Source organism: Sceloporus undulatus, chromosome 6, assembly GCF_019175285.1.
Source record: "Sceloporus undulatus isolate JIND9_A2432 ecotype Alabama chromosome 6, SceUnd_v1.1, whole genome shotgun sequence".
NCBI lineage: Eukaryota > Metazoa > Chordata > Lepidosauria > Squamata > Phrynosomatidae > Sceloporus > Sceloporus undulatus.
The window spans coordinates 129,605,485-129,620,117 of NC_056527.1; the positions used below are offsets into that span (position 1 = coordinate 129,605,485).

General features: G+C 39.7%; 1 protein-coding gene across 11 annotated transcripts in view; it reads right to left on the reverse strand.

The window, feature by feature from the left end:
• Positions 1-14,633, reverse strand: part of PKNOX2 (PBX/knotted 1 homeobox 2) — a 262,424-nt gene that overhangs the window by 157,132 nt on the left and 90,659 nt on the right. The window lies entirely within an intron of this gene.

Sequence of the window (14,633 nt, forward strand, 5' to 3'; positions counted from 1 at the left end):
GTCAAAACTGGGGCTATGAAGCTAATCCACAATCTCTCCCCAAAAAGGCAGCTGGCACTGGTGTCAGAAACTGGATCAAGACACTTGTGCTAGCATGTGAAGGATTTAATTGTCCCCCTTTCTTCCCATATCATTTCCCTGATTAATATATCCTCAGGCCCTGAAAGCTGCTCTTGGCCTCAATGGGGGAAAATGACAAATACATATTTGGGTCTAAACCCTGCATCACCTGTCATAGAGGTAATAGCAGCTTTGGCAAAGGGAGGAGAGGGGTCTTTGTAGAAAAAAATGGCACTACGGGGAAAAGTTAACAATGGAAATATAGTGTCTAGGTTGAGGGGAGGCCTATTCTACATTGGAATTACTTAGAATACTGTGTCCAGTTCTTGGCACCAAAATTCAAAAAGGATGTTGAGAAGCTGGAGTGTGTCCAAAGGAGGGCAACCAAAATGGTGAAGGGGACTGAACTTGATGGCCACTGAGGTCTCTTTCAACTCTTGATTCTGTGATCCAAACCTATAGTCCAGCACCACTGCCCTAACCCAGTTCAGTCCTCCTCTAGCATGCAGATGCTGTCAGAGTACACCCCCAAACAGGAAGTTCACTGTCAGAGGCTTTGTTAAGTGACCTATAGCTGTATTTGTTTTATTAAGTTTCCATTATTCAGATGCCAATTTCTTTACTTCCAATCATATCTGACATTTGTTTGAGTCATGTTTTGGTATCAGCTGGCCTAATTCGCACTTTCCAAATGAACAGACAAACTGGAATCCAAATGTCCTTTAATTTTCCGTGTTTCTCTACATTTTGCAATGCACTTTTCTAATTTTAAACTGTCCAAAACTGTCAACAGCAGAAAACTGCATATAAAAGAATAGTAAAAGGTTAAGGTAGTCCTTTGACATGAATGTCTAGTTGTAACTGACTATTAGGGATGGTGCTCATCTCCGTACTAAGCTGAAGAGCCAGCATTGTCCAAGGACTACTCTTGGTGGTGATGTGGCCAGAATGACTGCACCAAATGCTGTTACCTTTCCACTGAACTTGTACCCATTTATCTATTTGCATTTGCATGCTTTTGAACTGCTAGGTTGGCAAAGGTTGGGGCTAGTGACAGGAGCACATCCCATTATGCAGCACTCGGGCCTCAAACTGCCAACCTTCCTATCTACCGATATTCAGAACTGGTGTCTTAACCACTACTCCACCGCATCCCTCATATAAAAGAATACAAGTAGAGAAAATTGCAGACAAAAATCCATACATTTGGAGGAATTGCATATAAAGAGGCACACATGGAGAAAATGCAGCTGAAAAAGATGTGTACCATAGAGGAAACTGTGTTAAAAATGCATGAAAATATTTGTAAGGTTAAAAAAAAACTTTCAAAGATTTGATAGCAGGGAACAATTAAGATAATATTGGACAAGTAGTTCTCAAAATCTAACCAACTATACTTTTGGGATGTCAGCAAGTCATCAATTGCCTACAACTCTCTTTGGGATTTGTATAAGTTTTTTTAATCTCTCCACTAAATTTCAGGTAAACTAGTTTCCTATGTTTGAAGAGCATTGCAGTAATTAGCAAAATACATCTCTTTTCTCACTTCAGTGGTTCTACAGTTGCAATTCAGCCTATAGACAGGGAACCCCTGGGACAGCATTAGCTTCATGAGACAAAGCCAAAGAAGGAACTACACACAGAAGAACACAACATATGGATTGAGCACATACAAAATGTAAGACATAACCTGTGCCAGACATAATTTTTTGCCTTTGTTACAACCAAATGTTCATCTTCAACTCTTCAGCACTTTGCATTTCTATGTCTGGAACAGCTGTTTAAAAGAAACTTGAAGATTTCTTTTGTTGTTTGCAACAGAAACCCAAACACACACATCTATGTGTGTCAGTCCCAGAGTACGCTAGAATCTGAGCTCCGTATCCAGAGTTATGGAAAAGAACATCAATATGCAATTTTAATATCAGTTCTTATCTAAGGAAGAACAATCAATCCTTTGTACAAGCAAGCCCATCTACTAACAGTTCTCACTACGGGAATTTAAACTCAAAGGCACAGAACAACACAATATCTATGAAGATTTAATAATAGTAGTATTAAAATTATAACGGAAACATAATGAAGAATTTATAATATACAGGCATGCAAACTCCAAGATTAGACTCTGTGGAATAGCGGTTGGTTCAGACAGAGCAACAGTAAACAATGCACAGAAATGCAACTTAATTATCTTTTGACTCAAAATACATAAGCATATGCACAAAAGAATCCTTTGAAGGAGGCAGATGCACAAACAATCCTTTGACTCACCCAAGGTCATCCAGTGGTTTTCCACGGCTAAGCGGGGATTCGAACCCTGATCTCCAGAGTCCTAATCCAATGCTCAAACCGCTACACCATGCTCGCTATCACACTGCATACTCAAGGGGAAGTGCACACAGAAGAATATATTGTACTAATATTAGAAATAACTTTAAAAATATATATTTTAAGGGGAAATTGCTGCTAAAATGCTCATACTGTATTAGAAAAATGTATAAAAAATGACTACACATGGGAATGCAATTGCATTTTGTGCAATTATACTTATCTATTTGATTTATACTTCATCTTTCTCTCAATATGGGACTCAAAGTGACTTACAATGGCCCAACACACACAGGCAAAAAACAGTGGCTTCTGGCCGCTTCGGGGATGTGGTCTGCAGATGACGCATGTGCCCCCGGATCAGCCGGAAGCTGTTCTTGGGCATCTGATGTGGCCTCATGCCACTGGAAAAAAGAAAGTGGAAAAAGTGTTCCTTGCTGGTGGCCCATTTGGAACTGGGGCAGCAGCCTGCTTTAAGGATGTGCCATGCGGTTTCTGTGGTCCCCTGCTGGTCACTTCTGGTCAGAGGTGGATCGGCCTCTGGTTACTCTATCATGCCCATCTTCTTGACCCCAATATGAGTTAAAATAAAACAGCTAAAACAGTTTGTGGGGCAAAAGTTTAAAAAGCATTAAACATTCAATCCAGTTTTTAAAATCTGGGTATAGGAAGAAAAAGAATATTGTTAGAATTCTGTCTATATCTGCATCTAATGCATATTGGCTTATCTATCTATCTATCTATCTATCTATCTATCTATCTATCTATCTATCTATCTATCTATCTATCTGTTGTTGTTAACCACCTTCAAGTTGATCTAGACTCATGGCGACCCTGTGGCTGAGACATCTCCAAGACTCCCTACCTTCCACTGTTCTGTTTAGGTCCTGCAAATTCATACCCATGATCTCCTTAATAGAGTCCACCCATCTAGCATGTGGTCTTCCTCTCTTTCTACAACCCTTCACCGTATCTATCTACCAAATGTCTATCTATTGGATAGAAATAGATATGCTAGCTACACTTAACACAGCAGCTATCTGATGGCCTTCAAAAACCTACGCCACAGTAAATCTGTTATACATTAAAGTGCCATAGGACTCTGTAAAGACTAACATGGCTTCCCTTATGGAATTTAACTATTCCTGAGGAGGCCTGCAAGGCACGTGCTTCTCTTCCCAACCTATACAGCAATACATTATGTGTCAGTGCACTTAGGATGGCATCCGATCTGCAGCAATTGTGCAATTTCAGAGAACTGGGGAACTCCAGAAAATGCTGGCACAGGGATGGCACCACTAAGCAGGTCAAGGGATTTTCAGGTTTAAGGAATGAAGAAGAACAGCGCTTGGTTTGTAACACTCTGCTCTGGAGTTTAGGCACATCAATTTTCTAAGGAAAAGGATTGACAGGAAAAGCCTGCGGAAACTGAGTTCACGACTGCTTGTTGTAAAACGGTCTTTGTATCAGCATAGTGAAAAGCTTAAAAAGAAATCTTAAATATCAGTGAAGTGGATTATTTAACTTTTAAATTTGATAAAACTCAGTTCTCCTCGACCACCTCAAACACATTTTTCTATATGCTGCTTCAGTAGCTATTTTTGTATTCCCATGTAAAGAGGAACAAACTTGGTGGGAGGGAGAAAAAGATGAGACTCTTCTTGCATGGATGGGTGAGAAATTGTGTTTGGGGAATTCAGTAAAATGTTCCAAAACATTTCCCGGTTCTCATTAGCACTTTTTTTTGCTCAAGGTTCAATCTACAATACCTAATGCTTCCAATTATTCTTTGCTTTTGGAAATAACTTTTAGAAGTGTGACTGGCTGGGACTGTTTCCTCATTGCATATTTCAGAAGTAATTCCTCTGTATTTAGGACACCTGTTGTGGCAATTTAAAGATTTAAGCAAGAGAAAAATCTATTTCTGCACAAACATTTTTAGTAATATATATCTATGGCTCTTACCTAGATACTGATTATGTATTTATTATAAGTATTTAAAATACACATTTTCCCACCCAACAGGGAAGACAACATGATATACAATTTAAAACAACGAAACAATAATCCGATAAAATTGCACAGAGTTCCACAGCAGAATAATAGCAAAACAACCACCAAGAAAAATGTTAAAACCTATCCAAAATATAGCAAAAGCATGGTTTTTTGTGGGTTTTTCGGGCGATGTGGCCATGTTCTAGAAGATTTTCTTCCTGACGTTTCGCCAGCATCTGTGGCTGGCATCTTCAGAGAAAGAACTGTCATATCATTTTCTTCTTTGAATTTCTTTAGTAATTGTTCCAGGTTTTTGTGGGGTTTTTCCCCTGCTAGTCTTACAGTGTCATCTGCATATCTTAGATTGTTTAGTGTTCCTAAATTAATTATATATATATTATTAAATTATGAGGTGGTTTGTAATCCAACACAATTTGGAAGGTGCCAAATTGTGGGAAGCAGCTTCTATGGCTCAACAGTAAACAGACACATCACAAGAAATCTATGCCACCACAATGCTTCTAGTTTTTGGCTGCATTTGTCATACAAAAGCGTAAATCTGCAGAAGAGTTCCAAGAATCCAAAGTTCAGGGTGGGGAAGGGCTTTTGTTGCTTCATGTCAGAGGTTTTAAAAGTTACTTTTTTGGATTATAATTTCCAGAAAATTCCAGGCCAAGGAATTCTGAGAGTTTTGGTTCAACATCTGCTTGTTGTTCTTAAAAAGAAAGCTCTTTTCCAAGCTCTGGGCAGTCTTGTGATGTGATTCTGAAACTCTCATTTCCTATTATTGAAGGTGCTCCTCTTTCTCTAGTGAAAAAACAATTCAAGACAGTTGAACTACAGGATGCTTCATCTCGCAGTGAATCTGGCTGTACATAACTACAGAGAGAGGCCAGTTTCACAGACTCAGCAGCACTCTTATCTGGATAGTTTCCTCAGCTGTGATATGTATAACATAGGGGGAAAAAACAAAATTGCATTTTTCCATGCATGGATCTTACAAACAGGCACAATGTAGCCAAAATGTATGCACTTTCCACTTATAGATCATAGACTCATAGAGTGGAAGAGTCCACAAGGGCCACCCAGTCCAATTCCCTGCAATGAAACAGATGAAACAGCAGATTTGGGAGAAGTCTTAAAATGCTTAAAACACATCACAAAAGCCCATTCTCTGTTTGAAGGCATCCGTAGCCTGAAGGACCCTCTAAGTCGTAAGAAACAAGAGCAGGACCCTTGACCATCAACATTTGGAACCTGGAAAACAAATGAAGCAGGCACACAACTCATCTGGTCACAACCTTCTCCACTATGCTAAAACCAAATCTCTTTCATCCCCAAGTTGGTGTTCTCATCATCATCAACAATGACAGTAATACATAGAACAACAACTTCCTTTCTAAGCCCGTAAATTTCCTTTTCATATTTATGGCGGGTAGAGCACAATTTTTCCACTATACAGTTGTGGATAGCTTTAGTATGTCATTATTTTCATTCTTCTTAAAAGAAGATCTGCTTCCTTTCTGTCTCCAAGAATAATGGGCCGCCAAGTGGTTTGTGCAAGCCAGTGGAAAGTCCAGTAAGCTTTATATTGACTTAGGTCCTCCATCCTTTTGCCAAGCAAAACAAAATAAAAATGAAGAAAGCATCAAATCTCAGCCATGCACAGAACAATGAGACAGAGTGCAAAAGGACAAAATAGTGTTAATCTAATGTGATGGAACAAACATTTAAAAGCAGCTTACTTCCCAGCAGTTGAATACTGTGGGCTATTCCCTCCGGCTGGGAATATGATTCAGAAAAGAACTCATGGATTCAACACTCTGATAATCAGCAGGCCAAGAAAAATGGACACGAGATAAGACAGCACGATTCTGCTCCCATATAACATAAATATTCAGGCCTAGCCTTCAAGAGTGTTTGCAGAGTGGTGGGATTTGCCTGGCAACCAGTATGTTTAATAATACCACCAACCCTAATCCAAATCAAGATATGGAGAAATTATCTTGCACAGACATCTGGAATTGTTTCAGGCCCTTTGAGTGGATTCAAGTTGGCTGCATTCTAGGGCAAATGGCCTTCTCTTCTGTTTGGATATATTCTGGCAGATCTTTTCTTTTTTTACCCCTAGAAGGGATGCTTATTATGACTATCAAAAGTGCCTTAGCTGGAGGGAAAGCAGCTTTTATCTGACTGTGTTTCTAGCCTATGCTGAGAACGCTTCCCAGTGTTCAGTCCTGCCTGGACCTCAAGCCAAAGTGAGCATGTAGAAAAATGTGCTTTTTGGTCCTGTGGCCACACCTAACAAAGCATATATCACTCATGTTTCACACCCTTAAACTATTTTAACAAACAATCTGGTTGCTCCCCTCCTTTGATGCTGCCCCACTCTTCAGGTTTTAATCATTTGTAAATTGCCTTGCAGCCATAATATTGGGGAAAAGAAGGTATATAAATGAAATTATTATTTTGTTGTCATTGTTGTCATTAATGCTATTATTTTCATGATCCTGTTACTTTCTGTTTTGAAAAAATGACTATACCCACCTAATTAAGGATTGTTGTTGTTTTATATACAAAAAGATAAGGACAAAAAAAATATAACATGGCAAAATTGTCAACCTCGCAATCTTGGAGTCTTATTTCAAGGCACTAATGTACCATGGGCTGCTCTTTACCCACCCTGCCTTAAAGCTCAGGCTCCCATCTCCATTCCCAGTTGATTTCAGGGTTCAATGTAAGAGTGTTTGTATGCATGTTGTGTTGCCAACTCCTCCCACCAAAAACACAGGAATAAGGAGAGGGCTTGGGAACAGACAGTGAGGGAATGCATTGGATCCATCATGCCATCTGGAACAAGGCATGAAGTGGAGTCTTTCTTGTTGTACAACCTTTACACACAGTTTTTTAAAAAACAATAGTGGGGTAGCAATGATCTTTCCACAAACTTCATCAGGGGCAGAAGTTCTGGAGAAGTTTCCTACATGTCATGCATGCTGGAAGTAAGGCTTTGTTGGATGCAAAAAGAGGGAAGAGTGGCAACTAGTGCAGCTACCGGCTGAATTCTGCCACCTGCATGGCCATCAGAAATACCACTTATTGCATTGCCATATTATCTAGTTAGCCAAGCTTTAAATGGATTCCCTTTGTGGCCATTTCCACAGTCTGCTGGCCCAGAAGCAGCTCTGCATCATCTCCAAACATTTGCCTGTGGGACATTACATCAACCCTGCTTTGCTCTAACCTGTGATATCACAAGGACCCACCTCCAGTCTCAGTTTTTGGCTCTGACATCTGAAGGAATAGGATGCCCCAACAGAAGTGTCATCTGCTCAGGGCGACCAGGAAAATATTAAATGTTGAGGCAAAGAGCAGATTAGCCATGAACTGCTGACTTTATTAACTCAATACTTTAGTTTTGTTGTCTTGCCCTGAATTTGCTAGAATTATATGGATCTGCTATATTTTTGTCTACTGTCAACACAGTGGTTATGCCCTGTATTATTTTTATTTTTACATTTGGTGGACTTCGTTTTTACGCCACTAATGCTCTTAAATCTTACAATCATGATTCACAACGCATCAGGCAGAAATGGTGTAACTTCACTTCCTACTAATTGGATCCTTCAGAAGTGAGGCTGGCATCTTTATGGGGTATTATGGCCTTTATGTTAGCATCAGGACTGCAGTGATATGTATAATTGTGTGTGTGTGTGTGGATAGGTTTACTTTAGGCCCCTAATGATGTCTTTCAGCAGGCTCTGCAGTCCTATTTCATCCTCCCCCCTTTCTCTTCCATTATCAGATTATGAGGTGTTCAGAGACATCCCACAAAATGTTCTGAAATGCTGTGCGAAATGAGGTGTTAATGGTTGAACATCATATGCTCTAACTGTACGTATTTACTAGGCACCATCCTTATTTTCTGTTGCACCTCCTTGCTATGGAACTAGCCCTGGTTTCACCTTTTAGCAATGCTTTATTTACATTTTCCTGGCCAGAGGCACTAGAATATATCATCCTTCAGTGTCCAGTTCCCTCCCCTCAATCTCTTAGAAGTTGCAATTTAATACTCCAATTATGGGAGGAAAGCTTGAGGGGACTGTAATGTAACAGACCCTGTGTCCCCGACTTCCCTTAATTTTATTTTAAATCTAAAAACAGTAGCTAAGGAGGCCACTGTAAAAGGTGAGTGAGGCACGCCACAGTGATCTGAGCACTGTCTCTGGGGTAACAAGGGGAAATGGTTGCATCTAGTTTCTAGTATACATGTCAGCATGTACATGAATGCAAAGGCATGCAGAATGAAAAAAACACGTCATTTCATGCATGCCACAAAATGGGTGGAGACCTGAAATACAACCCCTTGTATTCATGCCCCTACTACAATAATTTTCTTCAAAGAATAATATAACTTTCTGGGCAGACCGCATGAACAGACTGGACAAAGAAGCTAAACATCATGCCAGGAAATCCCACAGAAGGGATCTGTCCTGCTGAGATTTTTGCTCTAGAGCTAAAAGAGGAGCCTGAGCTGCCTCCCAGTTCCAAGCAACATAGGCCTGTTACAGACTGCCCAAATAAAGCTGCTTTGGGTCTCTTTGGAGGTATGCTGTTTAAATGATGCATGCATCCTAAGAATCCAGAAGCTGCACCAAAGCTGCACTCCAGTGCTTAGGAATGGAATGTGGCTTTGGTGCAACCTCCAGATTCTTAGGACCCATGCATCATTTAAATAGCATACCTCCAAAGAGACCTGAAGCAGCTTTATTTTGGCAGTCTGTAACAGGCCATAGTCTGTGCTGGTAGCTATGCAAAGGAGCACTGCTTGCAGAGGAAAATTCCTCGGCCTAAATTAGGGATGAAAATCATGTGGTCCTTCTGGTTTTGTTAATCTAGAACTCTTACCAGCCCTACCAAGGATAGATACTAGTAATGAATGCTAGAAAATAGGCACTACAACATCTGCTGGGCCACATGCCTTAAATCCAATAAGTAGCCCCAAACACAGTAGTCCCATTGAGTCAACCAAACATAGATATGTGTTAATGTGGGAGGCAACAGGGAGCACTAGCGTTTCCATGACTCAGCATTCATGGAAACACTAGTGCTCCCTGTTGCCTCCCACAAAAGGTAAGTCTCTTTCAGTCGGACAGATTCTTGCAGAATAATAAATATAACCTGAAACAGAGTAAGGTCTTCAGCAACATGCAATAGGTGGAAACATTAGGCAGAAAATTTATGTAAAGCACAGAGTTGTTCAATTTCATATTTTTTTAGAATAAACTAGGAACATGAATGTGATTGTAATGGCTTGAATCCTCTGAAAAATGCCAACTGTGTGACACTGCAGAAGAGGTGTACAGGGGCTGTGCCCAAAACTAGCTTCAGACAACAAGGACTACTGAAAGGTCGGAGCAGAGAATAAAACAGTAAAATTATTATTATTATTATTATTATTATTCTAAGGTATTTTAAGACAAGGCAGCAACAGCAGCTCTGGAATCTCTGGCAGAATGCTGGCCATGAGATCTAGGAGTAGGAATGGACAGAACATATGAAAATAGTTGAAAAACATTTCAAAAAGGTTTTCTCAATTGTCACAAAATCCTCATGGAAAGAATCTTGGATGGATAAAAGTTTCACAGTTTGGGGCTTATTTGCAGATTATTTTTTTTCATGCACAAAACAGCATTTTTCTGTGCAGGTAACGGCATCTTCTGCACAGAAATACTATTTTCTGCATAAAAACCATGTGTGAACTTTTCACAGAGTAAGCCCCAAACTTTGAATAGTATTTGAAAACTGGCAATTTTTCAGATACTTTTTCACAGATTTAGAAAGCTGGGCCAAAAATAATAAAAGAAGTTTCTACAGGGAGAAATGTAAGGCAGAAGAAATGAAATGCACAGGTATAGGATAGGTAACACCTGGCTTCACAACATCCAGGAATCTTAATGGACCATTAATTTTATGAGTCAGCAATATGAGGCAGCAGCTAGAAAAGCCAATGAGATTTTAGGCTGCGTCAATAGAGGTATTGTGGGCACCACAATTCAAAAAGATATTGACAAGCTGGAGCATGTCTAGAGGACGGGAGTTAACATGGTAAAGGGTCTGGAAACTATGCCTTATGGGGAGAGACTTAGGGAGCTGGGTATGTTTCACCTGGAGAAGAGATGGTTAAGAGGTGATATGATAGCCCTGGCTAAGTATTTGAAGAGGTGTCATATTGAGGCTGGAGCAAGCTTGTTTTCTGCTGCTCCAGAGAACAGGAGATGGAGCAATTGGTGCAAACTACAGGAAAACTACTATATATTAGGAGGAATTTCCTGACAGTAAGAGTGGTTCAATAGTGGAACACACTCCACCAGAAAGTGGTGGAGTCTCCTTCTTTGGAGGTTTATAAACAGAACCTGGATAGCTATCTGTCAGGGGTGCTATGATTGTGAGTTCCTGCATTGCAGAGGGGTGGATGGCCCTTGTGGTCTCTTCCATCTCTATGATTCTATATGCAACAGAAATGTTTTGGAATGTATATTTCATGGTTTGTTACCTAAAGTGGGGATGTGTTGAGCATTCACTGATAGGATGACCCACTGGTGGAACTAGATCTACATATACATCCTTTCTTTGATAGTTTCTCTCAATACACTGGAGATGTATCCAGAATGAACCACTTTCCCCTCAAAATGATTCAAAGATTCTGAAAAATTATTGCTTGTTCCTTCTGCAGTCATACTATTAGTCAATCCACAATAGCACACTGCTTTGTCTCTCGCTAAATAAATCTACTTGGGAGGTCAGTCAGGAAACCCATCCACCGACTTCTAGAGAAAGACCATTTAAAGCAGCAAATAACCTTAAGGTGAACACGCTGTAATCATGCTGTAATCTTTGCATATCGAAGCTGCACAAAACAAAACCAGGAACACTTGCTGTGTAGACATTGCTGAGAGTGATGTGTCAGAATGCAAATTGAATAATCCCAGCAGGCATAGAGCTGTTAAAGGCGGCTTTTTGAAAATCATAAAAAATAAAAACCAGGTTAAAATTTATATTAAAACAAGCACAGACACACACACCAGCACAGCGATTAATAATATTGAGCACATTTTGTAAGATGGGCCTTATATCATTACTCATCAAATGCTAGTCAGAGCATATGTAAACCACAGCTTCCATCATTTCACAAACAAAATAAGAACCCAGTTGTAATACTCCTGCTTATGAATTAAAAATTCCCAAAGCTCTAACCTGTAACTCATATTCAGTGACTTTATCCTACTCTTTTTAAAAAGAAGAAGACAGTATTTTTCCCCAGAGGGTTTATTCCTTCCAACCCCAGGCCAAGCTACTCATTCTGCAAATAAAACTGAATATGATCCTATCACCTGATCATACTCATTTTAAAGTCTGTAGACCCTCCTTAATACATCTAAAAAAACCATTCAAGGCAGGACTTTACCATCAGTTTTTCAAGTTTTTAAAAGGTCTTGCCTGGCGGATATATCTTAAAATAATGAAAAATGCCCACATTTTTGTGTCTCTTCCATCAGCCAAATAAATTTATTGTTGTAAAAAATGTTTCTTAGGTGAAAGATCTGTTTCACAAAGACAAATTCTTTTCTCAAGATTACTGGGGAGCACAGTTGTGCTCCTGGTCATAGACTAGTTATATAACAGTAGTTATATTTTCTGGCCCCATCTCCAGCTATTGGCATGGCTGATTGCATGTATGCACTGAAAAAGTTGCATGAACACATGCTTCCATGTGAGTTGGACACTAGTGTGATTGCAGTCCTGACTGCATGAAAGATAAGCAGCTACTTGTGTATAGCTATCTCACTATAGATGACTGAGCTAATATGTAGACCTTTGGAGACAGGTTCAGGCATTTGCTTGATGTGTGGAAAGGTGTCCTAATAGCATGTAAACATGTGCACAGCCAGTTCCACTAGCTGACAGGTTGTTTTGGGGCACAGTTCAAAGTGCTGGTGATTATGACCTATAAAGTCCTATATAGCTCTGGTCCAGGCTATTTAGGAACCCTTCTCTCTCCATATAAGCCTGCCTGGGCCCTAAGATAACCGGGAGAGGTCTTTCTCCCAGTCCCACCACTACTGCAAGCACAGTTGGTGGAGACATAAGAGAGGACTTGAGTGGCTGCCTCTAGACCCTGGAACTCCTTTCCTAGAGAGTCTAGAATGCCTATCTCCTTGTTATCCTTCTACTGGCAGATTGAACCGTTTTTGTTAAGACAAATGAGCCGCTCACCTGCAGCCTCAGTGCCACATCCTGACTTAATTTTTTCCATATATGCATGTTACCTGCATGCATACTTTTTAAAATTTATCTGTAGAAATTTATATACTACTTTGTTATATATCACTTTATTTCAAGGAAGCTGCAGGAAATACAAAACAATGAATATATATTTTAATGCGCACAATCTAAACCTTGTGGTCATGCAACACAATTTTAAATGCCTCTGTAGCAGTCAAACAAGAACTTACATGATGAGTTGATTTGAAAGCCTGGGAAAGTCCAGAAGTGGATTACAACTCCCAGAATCCAGAATCCCAGCCACCATGTGAAAAAAGAAACTTTCCCAAGGTCTGGACACTCACAAAAATAACCAGTTCTGAGCTGTTCAGGACTTTAAATAGAAAGGCTTTAATTCTAGCCCAGTCACATACTGGTAACCAGTGCTGTGCAAAGCATGATAAATGTGACCCCAGTACAGAAACTCTCACAGTATTGCAGAAGTAACATTTTCCTTTAAAACACTCCTATACTACCCTCTTCATTCTTCTTTGAATTTCAGGACAACTGTATAATAAAAAAGCAGCTATTAAAATCCATCATAAATTAACTTTCAAATGATTAAAATCTCTGCATAAACAAACACATTCCTGCTTGGAGCTGAAAACACTGTAAAGTTTATACAAGGAATTCTTTCAGCAACGAAATATAGGACCAAATAGCAACAGTGATTTAGATGGGAAGTTTTTGGAATGCATGGGTAAACTTAACGCTTGAGATACTTCATGGCCAACTCTGAATATCACTTTACTATGAATCGACTTACTAATTTATGGTAAGTAGAACAAAACAAATTGCAACATGAAGTGGTTTTAAAGGAGTAACAAAATACTACTCTTTGTAATGCTGGAGCCAAACACAGCCACCTGAAAGCCCATCATGCACCACAGTAAACAATTTAATGTACAGAGTAGAGAATGAGGCAAAAGTGATGCAGACTCTGGTGTTTATCAAACGGGAGGAATTTCTCTTAAATTCGAATGAAAAGAAAGTGGGGCCAGAACGCATTCACTTAAAGTCGCTACTTTCGCGCAATTACATGAATACGCATTGCATTCGAACTGGCTTCCCATTGCCCGAAAATAGCATGCCATTGCCCGAATTTGCGTGTGGCAGTGAATAATGTGAAACGCCATGATTGAGTTCAGACTGACTTCCCATTGCCCAAATTTGCATGTAGTGGGTTATCACGCAATAACGTTAAACCCCACGATTGTGTTCAGATTGCCATTGGATTATACTTCCAATTCCCCTTGTCTGATGAACTCCAGTGGTACTAAAGCACTAGGATGGGCCAGTTTTGTATACTACAATTTCCCTAATTTAAACTGAAGTTCAATCTGCCCCATCTCTGCATCTGGTTGTGGCTTGTTAGACCTCTGCATGCACACAAATTTGCATTCATTTTTGTGTGTGTTTCCCCCCCATGTGCCTGAAAATGCATACACATTTTTTAAAGTATTTTTTCTGTGCATGAAAACTCATGTCCATTTTTGCAATCATTTTCCTTGAGCGCGTAGATAATTTCACTCTAAAATGTACACTGTAATGCGTTTTTTTAAAATCAGAGAAAAGCATGGTGAAATTTGTAAAAGTGACAAAGATAAGAGGATAACTGTATTCTAATCTGTATATTAATTTGGGAAGTAGAAATTAGGGTGACTTGTACTAAAATGTGAACAAAATGAACTCCGCTCCGCCATTCCTACTATACAGGTCTGGAGCTCCTCAGTGGCTAAGCGGAAGACCATCTGGGAGTCCTTACATTTCATGGTAGAACAAAGGTAGGATAAGAGAATACAAAGATCACATGTGTTCTAATTCATGCTTTAAAATTATCACTTTTGAGAGGCTGCTTCTGTCTGGAAACTGTGTATAAAACGTTTTAAATAAGCACACACAACAAATAAAGGACACACTGAGTG